Genomic DNA, 20334 nt, shown 5'->3' with positions numbered 1-20334 from the left:
CATGGAGTAAGAGTAACATCAGATTAAACATTGCAGAATAAAAACTTGAAAAATTCACTGAGCTTAAAGACATAACAAGGGAACTATCCAACTCAGAGGACAGAGGAAAATAAAGTGAGGAAGTCCTAGCCAGACCAATTATGTAAGAGAAGGCGATATTAGGAAATTAAGCAATCATTTTCTAAATAACATGGGTCAAAGAGGAAATAGTAAGAGTATTTGGAAAATGTTTTTCACTGAATGAAAAGTTTGTGTGATATAGTTAAAGTTTGTGTGACATAGTTAAAGCAGGGCTTACCACAGTGGTTGATAGAATGTGGTGGTGTAGTTCTCAAGCTAAAAATGGTTTCCACATTTTTTGATGGTTCCACATTTTTAGAAGGAAGAGGAAGAAGAGGAGAAGACAGTGAAGCCTACTTAATAGAGATCATTTATAGCCTTCTGGGTCTAAAATATTTATTATCTGACTCTTTACAGAAAATATTTGTTAATCCCTTGCTCAGAGGGAAATAAGTAGCATTGAATATTTATGTTAGAAATCAGGAAGGTTCTTAAATAAATTAAGTTCAATCTCAAGAAGTTAGTAAAAAACAAAACTCAAAGCATATAAAGCAAAGAATATAGTAAAGATAACTGTAGATATCATCAGTTTATATGTAACACGAATGAAATCAGAAGTTAATTCTATGAAAATATCATTAAATTGATAAAACTATGGGCATATTAATCAAGGAAAGATGAGTAAGGGGGAGAGAACACAGAAATAACCAGTGTTAGGAAAGAAGAGACACCACTAGATTGTATAGATTGTTACAAAGATAATAATGATGAAACTGACCAAATTGTTATATGCACATATGAATATATGCTGTGATAAAACACACTATTCTGTACAATTATTATGTTTCAATAAAAATAATAATAATTATAAAATAATAATGACATGTTTGTCATTGTTGTTTTGCAGTGCTGAGGATAAAACCCATGGCCTTACACATGCTAGGCAAGCACTCTGCTACTGGGCAACACCACCAACTCTAACAATGATATGTTATTAAAAATAAAAACCTTTATGTCAATAACTTTGATAATTTAGGTCAAATGGACATACTCCTTTAAAACATGCAAATTACCCAGAAGAAATAGATAGCCTAAATAGCCCTATGGTCATTAAAAATTATATGTGGGATTAAATCTTTTCCACAGAAACAAAACAAAACAAAAACCTATAAACTGGGATAGCTTGTCAGCTAAATCCCACCAATTTTTAATGAAGAAATTATAACAATTGTAAAGTTTCAGAAAGTCGATTGTCCAACTTATTTTATGAGGCCAGCATTACTCTGTAACCAAAACATGACAGGAATAACAGGAACAAATAAAGCTGTCGAAAAAGAATCCACAGAAATAGTGAAGCAAAAATTCTTTTAAAAGCATTAGCAAATCAAATCCTATAAAAGGGATACTACATTAGGACTGTTATGGTTTGGGTATGTGGTATTCCCCAAATCTCATGCATGAGACTATGAAAGAAAGTTTAGAAGTGAAATTATTGGGTAATGAGAGCTTTAATCCAATCAGTGCATTAATCCCTTGGTGAAGATTAGGTATAGGCAGATAGGATGTGGCTGGAGGAGGTAGGTAAAGGGGGCATGCCTTTGGGGCATATATTTTGTTCCTGGTGAGCAGAGCTCTATCACTGCTTCCTCGTGGCCAGATTCTGAGCTGCCTTCCTCCTCTATATCCTTCCACCATGACGTTCTGCCTCATTCTTTGGCATAGAGCAATGGCTGTCTATGGGACTGAGACCTCTGGAACTGTGAGCCCTCAAATAAACTTTTCCTCCTCTAATTGTTCTTGTCAGCTCATTTGGGTCAGAGCAACAAAAAAGCTGACTAAAACAATGACAAAGTGGAGTTTATCTCAGGAATGCAAAATAGATACAGCACTCAAAAACAGATGAATGAATAAATAAAATGTGATATATATACGCCATGGAGCATTACTCAGTCCTAAAGAAGAATGACTTTAATGGCATTTGCCTATAAATGGATGGAACTGGAAACTATCATGCTAATTGGAATTAGCTAGTCCCAAAAGGCCAAATGTTTTCTCTGATATGTGTGATATGTGGAAGCTAATCCAAAATAATGGGGCAAAGGACCCACCCCCACCCCCCAAAAAAGAATAGAAGATTCTATCTTAGATATCCTAAGGAGTAGACAAAGGCAAATGAAGGGGAGAGAGGATGGGATAAAAAAAAACAACTGTGGAATGAATCTGACCTAATTTTCCTGTGTACATATATGAATATATCACAGTGAATCTCACCATCTCGTACATCTATGAAACACTACTTTTAAAAAAATGTATGAGTAAATATACATCAGGAGAGTAGAGGGATGGAAACAGGAGGAGGAAGGAGGGGAAGGGAGGATGAAGCAGAGGGGGACTGAATTAGAACAAATTATATTCCATGTTTTTATAATGATGTCAAAATGAATCCTATTGCTGGGCATAACTAAAAAGAACCAATAAAAAGCTAATCAATATAATTTATTCTCTCAACAGATTAAAAAAAATCATATGTTCATCCTAATAATTACATAAAAAACTCACAAAATTCCATGTTTACTTATAAAAACATTGAGAAAATTGGCAATAGAACTTCCTCAAACCAAAATAATGCATCTAAATGAGACCTACAGCTAATATTGTATTTAATGGTGAAAATAAATACTTGCCTCCTAGAATGTCAGCTTTCATCACCTCTATTCATCATATTCTTGGCTGGCCACTGAAATAGGCAAGAAAAGAAAAGGAAGAAGTAAAATTGTTTTTATTCATAATTGATATGATTATTTAAATTATGATTAAAGGATTCCAAGGAATCTTCAAAAAATTATTTGAACTAACATGTGTCTTCAGTGAAGTCACAGAATATTGGCTCAAATATAAAAATCAATGTTGTTTCTATAACCTAGCAACAAGTAAATAAAATCGAAATTTAAAAAATCCACAGTGTGTCATTTATATTAACATTAAAAGCCACAACTTAGGGTTAAATTTCACAAAATATATGCAGAAACTACACACACACACATTTATAAAACATTGTTGAGAAAAACAAAAGACTTAAATAAGTGGAAAACTACATATATCATTCAATATTGATAAAATTCAGTTCTCTCCCAATTAATCTACAGATTCAATGCAATTCCAATTGAAAGACTAGCATGATTTTCAAGAACTTGACAAGTTAAACCTAAACCTTAAAGAAATGAGGATTCGGTGGTCAGATTGCCTGATTTTCAAGTACTGGCTTAAAAACCTTGGCAGACTTTCGACAGGTATTTACCCCCCATTGTTATCTCCCCCCACGCCCTGCCTTTTACTACCATCCATTATTATTATTATTATTTTTTATCTACCCTTCTCCTTGGTGGCTCCATCCCAGGTAAATTTGAAAATGTAACCTTACTCATTTTGTCATGGATTGGTTTAGAAGTGAGCACAGAATCCAGTATGGCCAATAAAATATGAATAAAAATCAAAGGGGGGTTACTTCTGGAAAAGTCTTCCTTATTGATAAAAAGAGACACCTCCTTTCTTTTCTTTGTTAGATAGAGTTCCTGGGGGGGGATGTGGTGACTGGAACTTGGTTATCAGGAAATGAGTTGGTCTGAGGATGAGTCTGACAGACAGACAGGAAGGCAGAACAAAACATGGAAAGAGACTGGATTCTGGATAAAATTGTCAACCCACTGAGTTACCCAGTTCTGTGGAGCTGTCATTTTGGAAGACTTGCAGTTATATAAAATAAATAAATAAATAAATCACTCATATCTGTAAAATCATTTTATTTTCTGATAACTTGCAGCCAGAAATACCTTAACTGATAAGACTATGTGATTTTAGCTAATTGTTTGATAGCTTCAGTTTTCTCACCTCTAAATTAGGGAAACATTGCTATTCCTACTACTGATACTTACCTCATAGAATTTTTAGGCAGATTAAATGAGGTAATCTAAATATATAGTACAATAGAGTTTTAGTCAACGTTTTTGTTGCTGTGACTAAAAGACCTGACAAGAACAATTTTAGAGTAGAAAAAGGTCATTTGGGATTCATGGTTTCAGGGGTTTCAGTCCATAGACAGCCAACTCCATTACTCTGGGCCCAAGTGAGGCAGGACATCATGATGGAAGGGCATAGGAGAAATCAGCTCAGGACATGGCCACCAGGGAGCACAGAGAAACTGCTCTCACGAGGGGCAAAATATATACCCCAAAGTCATGGCCCTAATGACCTGTCACCTCCAGTCACACCCTACCTGCCAGTTAATCCTTATCAGGGGATTAATGTCCTGATTAGGTTAATGCTCTCATAACCCACTCACTTCACCTCTAAACTTTCTAGCATTGTCTCATGCATGACCTCTTGAGGGACACCTCATGTCTACACTATATCAATGGTACTGTCAATTTACAGTAGCTGTGATTGGTAAAGTTTAAAACATCAAGGTTACACAGAGCCTTTCACTATGGCTTGGTGGAATATTACCCCGGTGACACATGATGGAGGAGGTCACATAGAAGCTAGGGTCTCAAGAACATGTATGAAATATCTGGATGAAGGGAACCCAGCAGGACATTTGGAAACAGCTCCAGGCAGAGGAGAAAACATAAATAAAAGCTTGGAGATGCAGAGGAACATAGGGCATTTGGCAAACTCCAAATATGGTGGCTAAGTCATAGATCGCTAGACTAAGAGAGGAAGGGGCACACTGAGGACTCATGTAGAGCCTTTCAAAGTCACGAAAAGGAGAAACCCACGGGCTCCTGGGGAGGGATTCTAATTTAGAAACCAGCATAAAGTAGGTCTTAGTAATGAAAACTGTGCTGCTCCTGGTTCATGTCTCTAAATATGAATTTGACCTGTTATTTATTTAAGATGCGAAGCTCTTGCCTATACATCAAAGACCTTAGTTTAAAAAAAACATAAAATCTGGCTCAAGTTAAGATTGGAACTTTTAAAGTGGGGCAAGTTATAAATTAACAAGTTTCCTACTGTATGCATGAATTGGAGACTTACAGTGAATTAGGTCACAGACCTGGACCAGACTAATTGGCCTTCATGTTTTGGGTCCCCCAAGCTGTGATAGATATTCCAGAAAATGCAGAGGGGGAAGGTGGAAGAATACTGGGCAAGCGATAAGGTCCAGCATTACCAGGGTAATCAAATTTAGACATAACCAATCAGGAAGATTATTATTAGAGACCGCTGGTCAAAGTTCTCAAACTTTGTCTTAAAAAAATGGCATCTTCCGCTATCCAAGTTTAACTTGGTAGACTGCAAAATAGCCAAGAATTATAGCCATCCCTATATACATGCTTTTTGTATTGTTACTCTGCAGCTTTTCCTAACAAGAAATAGTCTATGTCTCCACTCTTTAAACCTCAGTTTTACCCTGTTACCTATTTTGGCTGATGAATGCTATCAAAAATGATGCAAGCAGAGGCATAGAAAGCACGTCCCCATTGCAGTTTCTGTAAATTTTCTGCTCTTTGGAATCCTGAAATCATCAAGGAATCAATCCCAGTCTATCCTACTAGGAGATGATAGACAATATAAAGGGAGGTCCAATCATCCCAGCCATCTAGTCAATACCATTCACAAATTGACCAACTATCGGCCCTTAGTCTCACTAGTGAACCAACTGAGATAAGCTGAAGCAAACCCAGTCCAAACTGCTGACCTGCAGAGTCATAAAATTAAAAAATCATTTGTTTTGAGCCACTATAATTTGGCATATTTTGTTATGCAGCAGAAGCTAACCAAAACATTTGCAAAGCAGCTCAACATTAAAAATAGGAGAAATAAGTTCTGATCTGATTGAAGCAAAGGGAAAGAGAAGGAGTCTTAGTTATTCTCATGCAAAAATCCAGAATCATCTCTCTCTCTCTCTCTGGAGGTCCTTAAAGAAGTCCTGAAGAATCAGTAGATCCTTAAATAAGAATCCACTATGATCAAGTTCAATGCCTATTTTATGAATAATAATACTGAGGTCTAGAGTCACCCTGATTGGCCTATGCTAATCAGTACACTTTGAATGACTGGCATGACTCATAGATGGGAAATGTTTTATTCACCTTTGTCACTGTGACAAAAAAGACCTGACAAGAACAATGTAGAGGAGGAACAGTAGTTTATTTTAGCTCATGATTTCAGAAGTTCAGTCCATAGTTGGCCAACTCCATAGCTCTGGGCCCAAAGTGAAGCAGAACAACATGGTGGAAGGACGTGGTAGATAAAAGCAGCACAGAACATTTCAATCAGGAAGCAGAGAGAGCTCTGCTTACCAGGGACAAAATGGAAACCCCAAAGTCACATCCTTCAATGACCTACTTCCTCCAGCCACACTTTACAGTTAATCCATAACAGTGGATTAATCCTTGATTACAACTTCACAATCTAATCATTTCACCTCTAAACATGCTTGTATTGTCTCAGACATGAGCTTTTGGGGACACCACATATCCAAACCATAACAGTACATGAGAATTAATTAGACCCAATGAGATACTTACATGAGAAGACAGAAGGTGAGGATCAGTTTCAGCCACCCATGAGAGAGAAATCTAAGAATGGAGTCATCACAGCAGATGGCACAGGAGAGAGATGAGGAGAAGTTAATCCCAGCAATATTATATGGAGCCAGCTGAAGATGAGCAAGATCTACGTTTAGACTTCCAGTTACTTGGTAGATAAATTCCTGTGTTTCTTGAGCAAGTTTTAACAGTCTTTTGGTCACTTATAAGTCAGGTCTCCAAGTGAGTTTCTCATTCTGATATGCTCATTCAAGTTCACTGGGATGCTCAGTGCCCAGGCTGAGACTACCCACTCATTTCCAAATCCTTTCTACTTGTTCCCCAATAGGACGGTCCCTTCAGATGGATAGACCTTCTCATTCTTTGCTGTGTCTTTCCTGAAACTAGAACCTTTCATGTAAAGAAAATGGAAGAGAAGGTCAAGCAGGTAGACTCTCAGGGTGGTTGGTACACCTGGAATCAAATGTGTGTGCAATTCTGGGATACTGGACTGGCATCATGAAGAGACATGTTGTAAGCAGAAAGTGTATCTCAAAGCTGAGTCTAAACAGTTAGCCTGAGTCATTAAATTATAGCTTTTGAAATATCTCTCATTGGGATCAGATTGGCATCTGGATGTGGATAGGGAGGGGAGCTCTGCTCCTGGTGGGGCTCAGGAGATCTTGGGTATGGGAAGATAGTGGCTGCATGGTGCAGGAAGCCAGTCTGAATATTATCACATATCAGACATGAAATATGACATGCAGAACAATCTTGCTAAACCAAGATGTCAAGGCTTAAAGCCAAACCCTGTCTGTGATGTGAACCCATACACACCACAGTTGGCCAAATGTGTGCTCTGTCTAATCATTAGAAAGTAAAAATAAGCCTTTCCTTCCTCTACTTGTTTGCAAATTGAAAGTCTAACAACTTTACCACTCAACTGCTTGATGATTAGTAGGCGGTAATTTAAACTATACACATTATGCTAAGTATCCTTATATTAATTCAGTCTGAGTGAGTTTTTATAAAATGCTTTGTTCTGCTCAATAAAGTTAATTATATGTTCTATGTTTCATAACTGAGTGTCTTGATTTTTTTAAAAACATAATGGCAGCTTCAATTGCGTTTCCTTATAAACTCGGGTGGGTTAACAAAAAGCAGTCCATATAAGGAAGCAAATCTGTCCACTCCCCACCAACCTGCCCTTTGTACTCCCAGTATCCCTGCAGGGCTATAAAGGACTATAAAGGACTGACTCTACTCCAGAGTTCCAGAAGCCAAATCCCTGAGAAAATAGGCCCCTGGGATGCTTTTCCAAAGTGGAAGGGAAAGGTGAGACTTGGTCTAAGAGCTACCCAAAGTTGTTTCTCTGGTGCTGCAAAAATAAGAGGTTAAGAAAATGGAACCTGGCCAACATGTGAGCAATCACACAATACATGGGGCCCATTCTGGAAAGTGTAACTACGGATGGACTCCATGATTCCTGTGCAGATGGCCTTACAGATAAGCAGAGGTATATGCTACACTCAGCCTGAGTCTGAGAACCTAGGAAGGCAGAGAGAAGAGCTCTCCTCTATATGAAGGTTATAGAATATGACTGGCTGATATTTGTTAATTGTTATGGTAAGCACATTGCCTGTAGTAATCCATTTAATCTTCCTTAGAACCCTATGAGGTAGGTAATACTGTTATTGCCAGTACAGAGATGAGGAAAACTGAGGTTTGGAGAGTTTAGGCAACTTGGCCATAGAGTCAGCTAGCAACTAGTACATATAGTCAACAGGGACAATCAACAGTCAACATCCTGAGGAGACAGTAAAATCAAAGCCAGGCCATCACTGAGAAGGAACCAGAGAGAAACTACACAGCTAACCAACTCTAAGGGGAACCTTATTAGCAGAATGGGAGAGAGCAGGCCTGGGTGGATTTTCAGAATGGATGCCCTCTCTTTGCACAGAGGATTAGCAGCTTCAGGTACACATGGGAAGGAGGCCACTAAGGAAATAATAGATGCTGCTAGAAAACCCCAGACCCAGGACATTCAAGGAGAGAATTTGGTTTTATTTATTTTATTTTTACAATAATAATCTAGTCATTCATGTATTTTATATTTAAATAACATAATTTACATGTTTAGTGCATTGGTTTATTTAATTCACAATTTGATCACACCTCACCCGGCACAGGATTTGGCACATTGTAGTAAGTGAAAAAAATATTAACTAATCTTATTGATGATTATTACTAAATTATCTTACACAGGTACTGCCAGATGCAGTCAAGTTTAATGGAAAGATGATAGAGTTTTTAGAACCGTTTTGAACACACCTTCTAACAGTTGTGGTCTATGTGCCCTTAGATGAGTCATTTTTCTATTCTAAGTCTCATTTAATTTTTTTGGCCTAATACATGGGAATAATATAACAGTACGCTTACTCTCAAACCTATTTCTAAGATCAAGTGAGATAATGCATATGAAGGGCATTTTAGGAACTATAAAATACCATTTCCATGTCGGTTTCCATTAACCTAATTACCCTTCCTATGTACAAATACATTGCATTTTTTAATACATTGCATTTTGACAGTTAATATTTCACTTGATTTGTCCATTGGCAATTACACTCAGAGTAGAGCCACAGATCACCAGCAGGGGATGGTTTTACAAAACTGCTTTTTCCTAATCCATTTGAGGTAAGTTTAACCCTAGACACGTACACAAGAAAGCCCATGGCTTCCCATTCAATTACTCCATGACCATAAGAAACTTAACCATATTTCTAGATCTCAAATTTCATTCAAAAGAAGAAAGAAAGTGAGACAAAATGATAGTTGCCTTACAGGATTGTGGTAAGGAAACCAGGACTGTATAAAATCCAGGTGCTACAGGTATCTTTCACCTCCTAGGATTTAGCCAGTGCATGCTGTATATGACTGCTCAGGGTGTGTATGAGCCAGAGCACATGTAAGCTCAGCCATGAGCCCTGGAAGAAGCATGTTCTAACAACCAACAAGTGTTCCAAACACCTGTGAGCGCCCAACATCCAATTAGGAAGTGAAGAGGCATTTCATAGAAGGGAGAGGAACCACAAGTCATCTAAAATATCACATAATCTCCCTTACTATCACCAAAAAAGAAAAGTTCACTTTATATAGATTCAATGCACATCTGCTGTCAATCTGTGAAGTGCTGATGTCAGACTCTTCCAGGCACAGTTCTATTCATATCTCCAGAAGTCCTCCCAATAATGCAGGGAGATCAATGTTCTAGTCCTATTTACAGAAAGGGAAACAGCTTCAGAAAATATAAGTGGGTAAGGTTGACAGTCTCCTGCATGGTAGAGCCTGTACCCTGCAGCATAAGCCAAGATGCCAGCCTGGGAGATGGGAGATCCTCATGGCCTGCTGACCCTCCCTCAGCAAGCCTCAGTCTACCTATCTGTAACACCAGGGTCAGGGAGCTCTTCCCCATGGTTGTGGCAGCGGGTGATTCAGAGAAAGTGGCAGCCTTGTTTCTATTCTGCTCGTGTGGGGAATCCTATGAATGATTTATGGTCAAAGCCTTTTCTTCTTTCTCTCCCTCTTTGAACTTATTTTTAGATATTTGTCCATTCGGTTACAGACTTTATAGAAAGCTGACTTCATCAATTACAACCTGCAAACCCAGAGAAAAAAAGACGCAAAGTGAATGTTCCACTCGATTCTCTTCTCCAAGGAGAAACTCCTTTTTCTTCCACCTTGTAGGAAAAAAAAATGTAGCTTTAACCACTAATCACAACTAATGGAAGATGCACTCTGCTATTCTTGACTACAATGACTTGAGACAAACCCCAGGGAAGTCAATATTAGATCAATTTGCGGCTGGTGGCTGGGGAAGGTGTAAAAAGCTCCCACCGTGGGTCCTTTGTAGAGCACTGTGAGTGCCGCACTTGACGGGGAAACATTTAAATCTATTTTCTTTTGACCTCTGAGGACTGTTAAGTGAAAGGGGAAAAAAGGCCTTTGCAACAGGTCTGGTGTTTTGACATTCATTTCCCTGGGCACGGGGTCTTTCTGAAGAAAGAGAGGGCAAATGCTTACAGTTAATGGAAGCCATGCCGGGCAATTGGTATCATCAGATCCCCAGACTGAGCTTAGAGGGGAGGCCAGAAAATTCAAGGAGACACTGAGGGGTGGTACAAGGCTGCACCCCATGTTGAGCCAAGGGTATAAAATGAGTTGTGGACCACCTCATCCAAAGATGAGGAAGGGAAAAGAGCCCTCCATGGCAAAGCGAGGACATGGCCTTTAATTGCAGCTAGCACATAATAAGCACTTATTATGTGCCTGGCCCTATGGGAAAGACTCTGTTTGCTTTACCTCACTAGGTCCACATAGAGTAGATATTACCACTATTCCTGTTTCAAAGATATGGAAACAGAATTGGGGAACATAGCCAATGAATGGCGGGCCTGGGTCTCCCATATGGATCTGACCTCCACAGCCATGCTGTTAATCATCATGTGATTCTGCTTTCCTGCTCTATCACTAATGCATTGTGTGCACGGAGCATGATTTAGCATCTCTGAAATTCATTTTCCTCAGTTTTCTGTAATCCACTGATTTAAGGCAAAGTAGAAGCCATGGCTGAACCATCTCAGGCATGTAACTGTGCTGCATGCTGGAATCCTGCAAGGACCTACAAGCTGGGGGTCTCTCTCTTGCTAGAAGATGGGAATTTTGAGAAGTGAACAGATGTTAAGAACCTGTTGCTCAGTTGCCCTAAGCTACCTCTGGTCAGTAGATTATCCTCTGTTTCATTGTCTATAAATTAAGGTCTCCAGGGGTGACCTTAGGTCTAGGCCTAGTTCAGAGATTAACCTCCTTGCCTAAAACCCCTTGAACCTTTGTGAGAAGATAGGATCAGAATTCAACAGGAGATAGTGAGATTTTTGAGTCTAGTTTCCTGCATTCCTTGAGGTAAGGAAAGATGGAAAGAAAGTAGATGAGTATATTGGAGATGTGACTTTTTCAGGTTTCTATAGAAACAAGAAAAGGCTGTATAGTCTAGAAATTAAATGCATGACTCTATGAGACCTGGTGCAAATCCCTGCTCTACCCTTTATTACAAGGGTGAATCGGGGCAAATTACCAAACCTAGCTAAGCCTTAATTTCTTTATCTCTAAAGCGAAAGTCTATGAATAACACCTCCTAAGAGATTTGGGAGGCTTAAAGGTAGTGCATATCTACCTTAGCCTAGTGAACAATTAGTGGTTGTCATCATTTTCACCTCCAGAAGAGAGCAGGCACAGTGGTTTTGGAGTAGAAAACAGTATTGGAAAGAGATGAGAACATTATCAATAAGGCAGAGGTAAACTCAGCAGACTGAGCCAGAGAGTGTAGGGCAGGTGTGTGTCCTGGGATTCATCCTATAAGGAGGGAAGGCAGGGCAACCCCAGTTTGCATTTGCCTTATTTTCAGCAAACACTTTCTGGTACTGGAACAACACAACCCAGAATAGCAGAAGACTCAGAGAATAAAAGAACCACACTGGGGTGGGAGTGAGCTGGAGGTGGGGTAGGACCTGACTTGCTAAAAGAAAAACTAACCCCTCTGGGCTCGTCTTTGGAGGACAGACCCTTGCTAAGGTGGTGAGCAAAGGGGACTCGAAGGATTCATCCGAATTGGACTGTCAATGCAAATGTCAGACAGGACATTTTCTAAGGGTCATAGAGAATAGAGTAGGATTTTCCCCAATAAACCCACTCTTCCTGTTCTATAGCAACTTGAAGGCTTGGGTCGCATTGACTCTATCTCAGCTCAGAGGTAGAGCCTGGTCCAAGGATTGGCAAAGTTTTCACAAAGGGCCAGGTGGAAAATATTTCAGGCTTTGTGAGCCAGATGATGGTAACTACTCAACTTTGTTAAGAAAGCATCTGTATACATTAAGTAAACAAAAGGCTCTGGCTGCGTTCTAATAACACTATTTATAAAAACAGGCATCCGGATGAATACAACCTGTGGTCATAGTCTACTGTACTAATCAAAGGGGCTCCGTCCATCCTTTTCCATTTAATGCCTAAATCAAAAGCTGTGTAAGATTCCAGTGACAACAGTGATTGGCTTTAGATAGTCTGATCAGAGCAGATATTGGGAATTTGAGTTGATGGTTTTGTGGAGAAGGGAATGTACTATTTTCCCCCTCTATGCAACTAAGAAAATGATCATAAGGAAAGCCAGACTGAGAAGGAAACTAGTAAACAGAGGAGGGCAAAGCTTAGAAAACAAACCGAAGGCCTGTTTTAACTATGCCTGAAGGCTGCCCCGTGTTTGACTTCATAATTATAAAAGCAAATAAATTCCTATTTTAAAAGTGTTTTTGAGTCAGATTTACTAGTACTTCCAACCAAAGCTGCTATAGGCGGGGGATCTTATGTAAGGAAAAGAACACAGTGCCATTCCACAATTAAAGCAAATCAATAATATACCAAATATGAACCTGCTCTGGTGCAGCTCAGATTAGGGACTCAACATGGGCAAGGCTCCACTCGCCCCTGACCAACCACAGGTACTGAGGCATCACCCTGTCCCCTAAGTTCTAAAGGTATCCTTTAAATACCACAAGCTGAAAGGATCTCAACAGGCTTTCTGGTATTTCAGGAGACATCGCTGAGAGAAGGGAACACCAGTTAAATCACCAGGGTTATGGAATCCACTCCTTCCATATGTTCTGACTTATTGTGGAAGTTCCTCTGGGAACCTCTATTTCCTAATCTGTAAAATAAGCATCTTGTGTGAAATGGGCATAGGAAAGGCTTTGTTCCCACCACATCCAGTAGAGTAAGAACAGATTGATCATCTCTTCTCTCCAGCAGGATGAAACTTTGGTTTTTTTTTTTTTTTTTCCTTACATGAAAGTGATACAAATCCCCTGAAAAGGTTAGAAGTAAACATAAGAAAGAAAATACAAATCACCCATAATATATATCTGAAAGACACCATGGTGAGCTCTCTGAGGTGCATATGTTCAAGCTTACTTCTGTCTCTTTCTCTCATACATACAGATATAAGAATTAATAGTGTGCATATCATATTATAATCTCTTGAATTACCTTAAAATATAATGATCATCTTTCCCTACCAATAAATATTCTTCCATCATATAATATTTTAATAGCTATAAAGAATTTCCATTGCATAGATATACCAAAATTTATTCAACTAATCTTTCTGTTGGAAATTTAGGTTTATCCAATCTTGTGCTGTTTTAATAGGACAACGAACATTATTGTAGCTAAATCTCTACCCATTTGCATTATTATATCCTTAGGATTTATTTTTAGAAACAGAATTACTAATTCAAAGGGCATAAACATTTTTAAGTTGTTTGATGCATTTTATCAAATTATCCAGAAAGTTTATGCAAATGTAAATCCCTTTCCCTGTACACTGGGAAGCCTGTTCACTCCCACTTCACCACCACAAGGCATTGTTATATTTTAAAATCTTTAAGTCACATGGAGTGAGAAAATGAGACCAGATTCATTAGGAGAAGATACATTGAACATCGATTTCTTTGTGGGATAAATCTACTCCCAGGCTTGATTTGTAATTGGACCCAGGATTCATGTTAGGGTCTAACTCTGGTTACAGGTCTACAACCAAAGGTGACAGGAAAAGGGAACAGGTTGATTCCTCTTTGATGATCTAAAGGTAATATAACATAAATAGCCTCATCAGAGAAGGTGCCTGATAGGCCAGGACACAGAGGCAAATGGATACTAAGGCCAGCTCCACATTTTCAGAATCCTCCCAAATGTCCACTTGAAATGATCAGAGCCTCAGTCTTTCCTCATTAGGGCCTTTGATGGGACACAAGCATGGATACATATTCAACTGAGAGAACTTCACACCTGCAAGGAGAATCTTGAATTTGGTTATCTGCCCTGTGGCTCTTCAAGATACATAAATACAGTCGTAAACCACATAATATTTCAGTCAACAATGAACCACATATATGATTTGTGGTCCCACAAGGTTATAACAGAGGTGAAAGTTTCCCATTGCTAAGGACACTGTAGCTTAATCATGTTTGCTCACGTGTTCGTGGTGATCCTGGAGAGAAGAAGCCTATTGCGCTGTCAGTTGTATAAAAGTAGCTCTATTACGTACAGTACATAATATTGATAATGATAATAAATGAATATTAATGACTATATAATTACTATACTATACTATTATTACTATTTTAGAGTGTTCTTCTATTTATAAAAATAAAAAAAAAGTTACTGGAAAACAGTATGCATGAAAGCAACAGCCTCGTCCATCTCATGTTTACCTATCTCTTGATCACATCAAGAGGCCAAATCAAATGATAGGCTTATGCTATTGAAGTTTGTGTCAAGTGCACACTATAATGTTCACACAATGACAACAAAAGGGCCTACCAACCCATTTCTCACAATGTGTCCCTGTGACACCTGACTATGTACACAAATGTGTCTTGTGTGTGCAAATATTTTTAAGCACAGTCCTACAAATCTGGGAACATACGATGACTATTTTATAAAATATGAGCCCAAATTTAAGATTTGGCAAGTTATTATCTTTCATTAAGCAATCCAGTACTTTTATTGAAGTAGCATGGAAATTCCACACCAACAGCTGGAATTTCCCTTTGTGCTGTTGAGTGAGTATGGCAAGATGATCTTCAAAGACTTGCCCTGAGTGACACATCAGGCAGATGACTACAGCTGACGTCTTTGCCCCTGAGTGAGGTGATGCTTTAGGTTTCCCATCCTTGAATATAAACAAGAGTTTTTAATGCCTTCTGTCCCTACCAGGTCTGATAACCAAGAACACCTTACTAACTGTGACAGACCCTAAACTGACATGGAATGATCACTTCATGTTCACATCTTTGTGTACTTTGTATGTGGGCAGAAGCTGGGACTTGCTTCCAATCAATGGATTATAGAAGATGAACAGAAGTCACTTCGATGATAAGGTTACCTTATATAGCACAGGTAATGAGCTGTCACCCCAAAGATTATGCCACAGTAGTTTATATAAACTATACACAAACACATGACTCAGAGAGTTTGCTTTCTCTCTTCTTCCCTTTCTCTCTCTCTCTCCTGTTGGACTTAAAGGAGTTATCTTTCATGATTTCTACAGCTTCAAGGAAATAAATCTGCCAACAACTAGAGTTTAAGTTTGGATGCAGATTAATTTCCATTTCAGCCTCAGATTCGACCTCAGCCCTGGCCAACACCTGGTTTGGCATCTGATGAGACTCAGAAGCAAAAACTCAACAAAGTTTTTCTTAAACTTTTTGACGTACAGAAACTGTAAAATAATAAATATGTGTTGTTTGAATCTGCCAAGTTTATAGGAATTTGTTGTGCATCAACAGAAACAAAGAAGCCTACATATACCTCTTTCTTTTATGCATTTCTATAACCAAGATCTCAATTGCAAAATTGCAAACCAATCTTGTTTGATTTGAACAGGAAAGCAACTTATTAGAAGCATACCAGACAGGCCACAAAATCAATAGAAGGTTGTAGAACTGTCTTGCCCACTAGAATGGCAATAGAAAAGACCAACAGCAGGAAGCACAGCCATTCATGCATGACATCATCTAAGATTCTACTTTTGGTACAGCTGCCACTGTTGCCACCACTGCTAAGTAATGCTGCCACTGGACTCTATTGCTGCTGCTGGACACCGAGTCCTAGTACAGGTACCACTGGGGGAAGTCACCATGTGATACCTTCTCTTCTGCCTTGTATTTGCATCCTTTCATTGAGATTTGAAGTATTAGGTGAGAGCACACGTAGTCACACTCCTTTATCTTCATGGCCAGGAAGCCATGGGATGAAGTATCTGTCCAGAGTCTTGGAATTGCTTAAATTCAGCGTGTACCTTCTTGTTCTATATGAATAGAAGTCCCTGGAATTTACAGAGGGCAGCTAATCCGAGACCATAGTGTAACTTACGCTGTTTAAAAGTATGCAGTCCAGAGCTATTCATAGATATTACAGTGAGAATGCAGCCCCTGGGAGCACACAATGCAGCACCTGGTACTGCTTGATCCAGCTTCTACTGTGGAAATTGAAAGGTGCATCCTTTCAAGACTTATGTTATAAAATGTTCCTTCCAACAGAAAGGTGTTAGAATGCAGGATACTCATGAGTAATTTTAAAATTATATCAAGTAACAGATAATAATTGAAGACATATGTGCACATAATATTTCTTAGTCTAAGAATAAAATCCAGGGGCTGGGGATGTGGCTCAAGCGGTAGCGCGCTCGCCTGGCATGCGTGCGGCCCGGGGTTCGATCCTCAGCACCACATACAAAGATGTGTCCGCTGAAAACTAAAAAATAAATAATAAAATTCTCTCTCTCTCTCTTAAAAAAAAAAATTGCTGAGGCTGACCTCAAACTTTAAAAAAAAAAAAAAGAATAAAATCCAGGAGGGTAGAAGAGAATCATGGATACATGTGCAAGGACTGCAACATTACATGGTAAGAGAGAGAATAACAAGTATTCAAGACATATGCATTGCCAAGGTGATGCTGAGAAAGAATTTCCCAGGAGGATTTCAATTTCACAGGAAGAATTTTTATAAGGAAACAACATAAGGTGTTTAAATGTCATTTGATTTTTAATAACAACACTGAAAAAGAGGCAAAGTAATAGATGTTCTTTTAGACTTCATGTTCTGATTTTGAATTTGGAAGTTATGGTTACTTCCAAGGCAATGTTCAAAATGCTATTTGTAGTCTGGAGTTAAAGTAAGGGATCAGGATCCAGGACCTGTGGTTCAAAAACCCTTTCGATCAAAATAATTGCAGTCAAATTGCAGCCCATTCAGTCTTCTCATTCCTGACAAAGTGAAAAATGCAATATATTTGTAAAGTTGAATAAAATCTCTCTTAAAATAACCAAAACAAAACTTCTTTAATCTCTATGAAAATGATGTGTCATGATATAGACCTGAAATTTGATCAAGAAAAGTTATAAAAGTTAACAAATTGGGTAGGACAGGCCATCACATTTCTCTACTGTAAAAGCAAAGATAATATCAAATTTTCATTAACTGTGTCTGACTTCTCTGATTCAGAGAAAGAGTGAAGGAAATCTACCTGTTAAAGTTCATCTTAGAGATGGAAGAAAAAGTGTTCTTCCTGGTCTCAGCTCACACAGGTCAATACTCCTGATACCAGATGGGTGAAATGTTCCCCACCCACCAGCCAAGCAGTTCTAGAGATGAGTGTCTAATCCAACTCCACTCTGACACTTATACAAGGGTTTTAGGAACTGTACATTAGGAAGTGTAGATTAAGACCAAATATCCATTTTACAATATTACAGTTCATGATGAAAAAGATAAAATTGAAATAAATACTTGCATGTGTAGAAAATTTGTTCTTGCTATAGGATGAATTTTAAAAAAATAGTGAAGACATTCAGAAGAAGGTAAGGGAAGGTGATAGAGAGCTATTTGACTCACCAGGCATGATAGGATACCAGGTAGGCTCTGTCCTAAAGACAGGAAGAATCCTGACAACAGGGACAGGAAAGTGAGGGCAGAACCCAGAATCAGATGGGCCCATTTTAGGAGAATCAAGTCATCTGTGAGTCCTGAACAAAATGTCCAATGAAGTACAGTGATTTCAGGATCAGTGCCGACCACTACGTAAAAGGATTGCTGATGTGCTGACTGCTTCGTTTGGAAGAAGACACCAAATTGTGGCCACAGAAGACAAATCTGGCTACAGTGAAAAGAAGCCAGGAAATGGATGAACCTGGGAACTGGAGCTTATTCACTAGAGCAGGAAGCATTGCTGTGCAAAAATAACTGCAAAAAAAGAGTGATATAACTGAATCACTACAAGTAAAAAAGTAGCACTACAAGTAAAAAACCATACACTGGTTCTGTGGATACTGGCAAGCTGAAATGGAAATTGAGTCTAAATTCAGCTCTGAGCTGAGGTTGGAGGTCATCCTCAATTAAAGCACCCTACATCTCAGGTTATTGGATGCACAACTAATTCTGTTCCTTGCCTGTTGGAGATGCTGATTTTTTTTTCTTTTCATAGTGCCTACACAGTGGGGATTGGCCAGGGGCTGAGCACATTTGAATATGTATAATGGTGGCTGGGAAAGACAAGGATGGGGATAATCTATTCATTCCCAGCTACAGAATGAATTCATTGATGAGAGGGGTTGTAGCTTGGACATCTTTGCTGATCATCCTAGAGGCTGGTTCATAGCAGGCCTTGAGTATGTGCTTACTGATGGGTTGATTTGTCAACTGATTGATAGGACAATTGGCTAAATAAAAGGGCATTATGGAAAGCAAAGGTGGGCCATTATCCCTCCATGCTTTCTCAGACCTGCCTTGCAGAGATGTGACTTATTGCTTCCCCTCTCCCCACTCCTTCTCAAAGAACATGACATGACCTTTCTAGTTCCACAGAATATATTTACTTTCCCCCTGGGTACTTCCAATTTGCATAAGTGAAACAATGCTTACTTTGCGTTCTCCTCTATCCCTCATAAATGGAAGCCCTCTCTGTCCTCAATGTCCCCACACATATAAATGGTCCAAATCACATGCACTCTGAACAGATTCTTTGTCCGAAGCTCACTTCAACCTGAAAAAAGCAATGGCTATACATACAAACCACCCTCCATCTCTCAACACCACTCTCATCCCATTTCATACTACAATATTCTACTTAACTTGTTTCAGATATAAAGATAGATTATTAATCCAAGTACCTACAGGACAACATATGACTATCTCCTGTATCAGCCAATGGAACTGTTCAGGTACCAGCATACAGGATGCCAGAGGTCTGATGGGTCAAAACCTTCATTACAATCTGTCACCAGTGGCACTTGGCATCAACCACATGCAACTGTATCAGACAAGATCAAGTCCTATTGGTAAAATGTCACATGAGCCCTAACCACTGTGCTACTGCACTCGCAAAGACACTACACAGCTTCTCCTAGGCATCTTGAGGTTCCCTAAATAGAAGCATGGCTCCTTTGCTCTGAACCCATATAGAATTTTGTGTCCTTGCATTCCTTCAGAATATTCATTTGTCAATGCCATCTTGCTGATATGGCCAGGTTGATTATTTTATGAATCAACAAAGTATTTAGAGTAAAAAAAAAACTCACTATTAATAAGTATATAGGAGTAAGAGGCATAAACTAGGATGGCTCTAGGCAAAACAGGATATGTAGTAGCTCTAATACTAGCTTCTCAAATTGCAATATGAGCTCCCTGTAGGCAGGGTCTGTGGCCCTTCCTCTTCTGCTCCACTCTGCCCTTACCATCCCCATTCCTTATTCAAGGCAAAGTTACCAAGTTCTCTACACACCCTTCCCAGTGGACCTTACTAATTTGCAGGCCTACGTATATCTCAGTATGTTCAAGCTTAGGATCACTTATTTCTGACCAAAGGAAGAGTATAACTGTTTCAAAGAATCTCAGTCACAGGTATGTTTCCATTCCCTAAGCTCTTGGCTAACTTGAATGAGTTTTGTCTTCTTCCCTGTAAGCAATCTCCCAGCAAATCTTGGGAGCTCCATGCATACCACATAGGTTCAAGAGCTAGGTCAGTGGGGAGCTGGGACCCTGAAGCAAGACTGGGTCTTTCTGAAGCATCAATCTTGAGTAAATGCCAAAGTCAGACAAGTTTGCAGACCTGCTGGGTAAATACCCCAGACTCCCCC

The 20334-nt window shown here is 39.1% G+C and overlaps 1 protein-coding gene across 1 annotated transcript in view; it reads right to left on the bottom strand.

Moving 5' to 3' along the window:
* Positions 1–2655: 2655 nt before the first annotated feature.
* Insc (INSC spindle orientation adaptor protein) overlaps positions 2656–20334 on the bottom strand; it is a 313322-nt gene continuing 295643 nt past the window's right edge. Inside the window, exon 14 of the mRNA XM_048788404.1 lies at positions 2656–2797. The gene's annotated coding sequence lies outside the window, so the exon portion shown is untranslated. The remainder of the gene's footprint in view (positions 2798–20334) is intronic.

The sequence above is a fragment of the Marmota marmota genome, unplaced genomic scaffold (genome assembly GCF_001458135.2).
Source record: "Marmota marmota marmota unplaced genomic scaffold, marMar, whole genome shotgun sequence".
NCBI lineage: Eukaryota > Metazoa > Chordata > Mammalia > Rodentia > Sciuridae > Marmota > Marmota marmota.
This window is presented reverse-complemented; position numbering and strand designations above follow the sequence as displayed.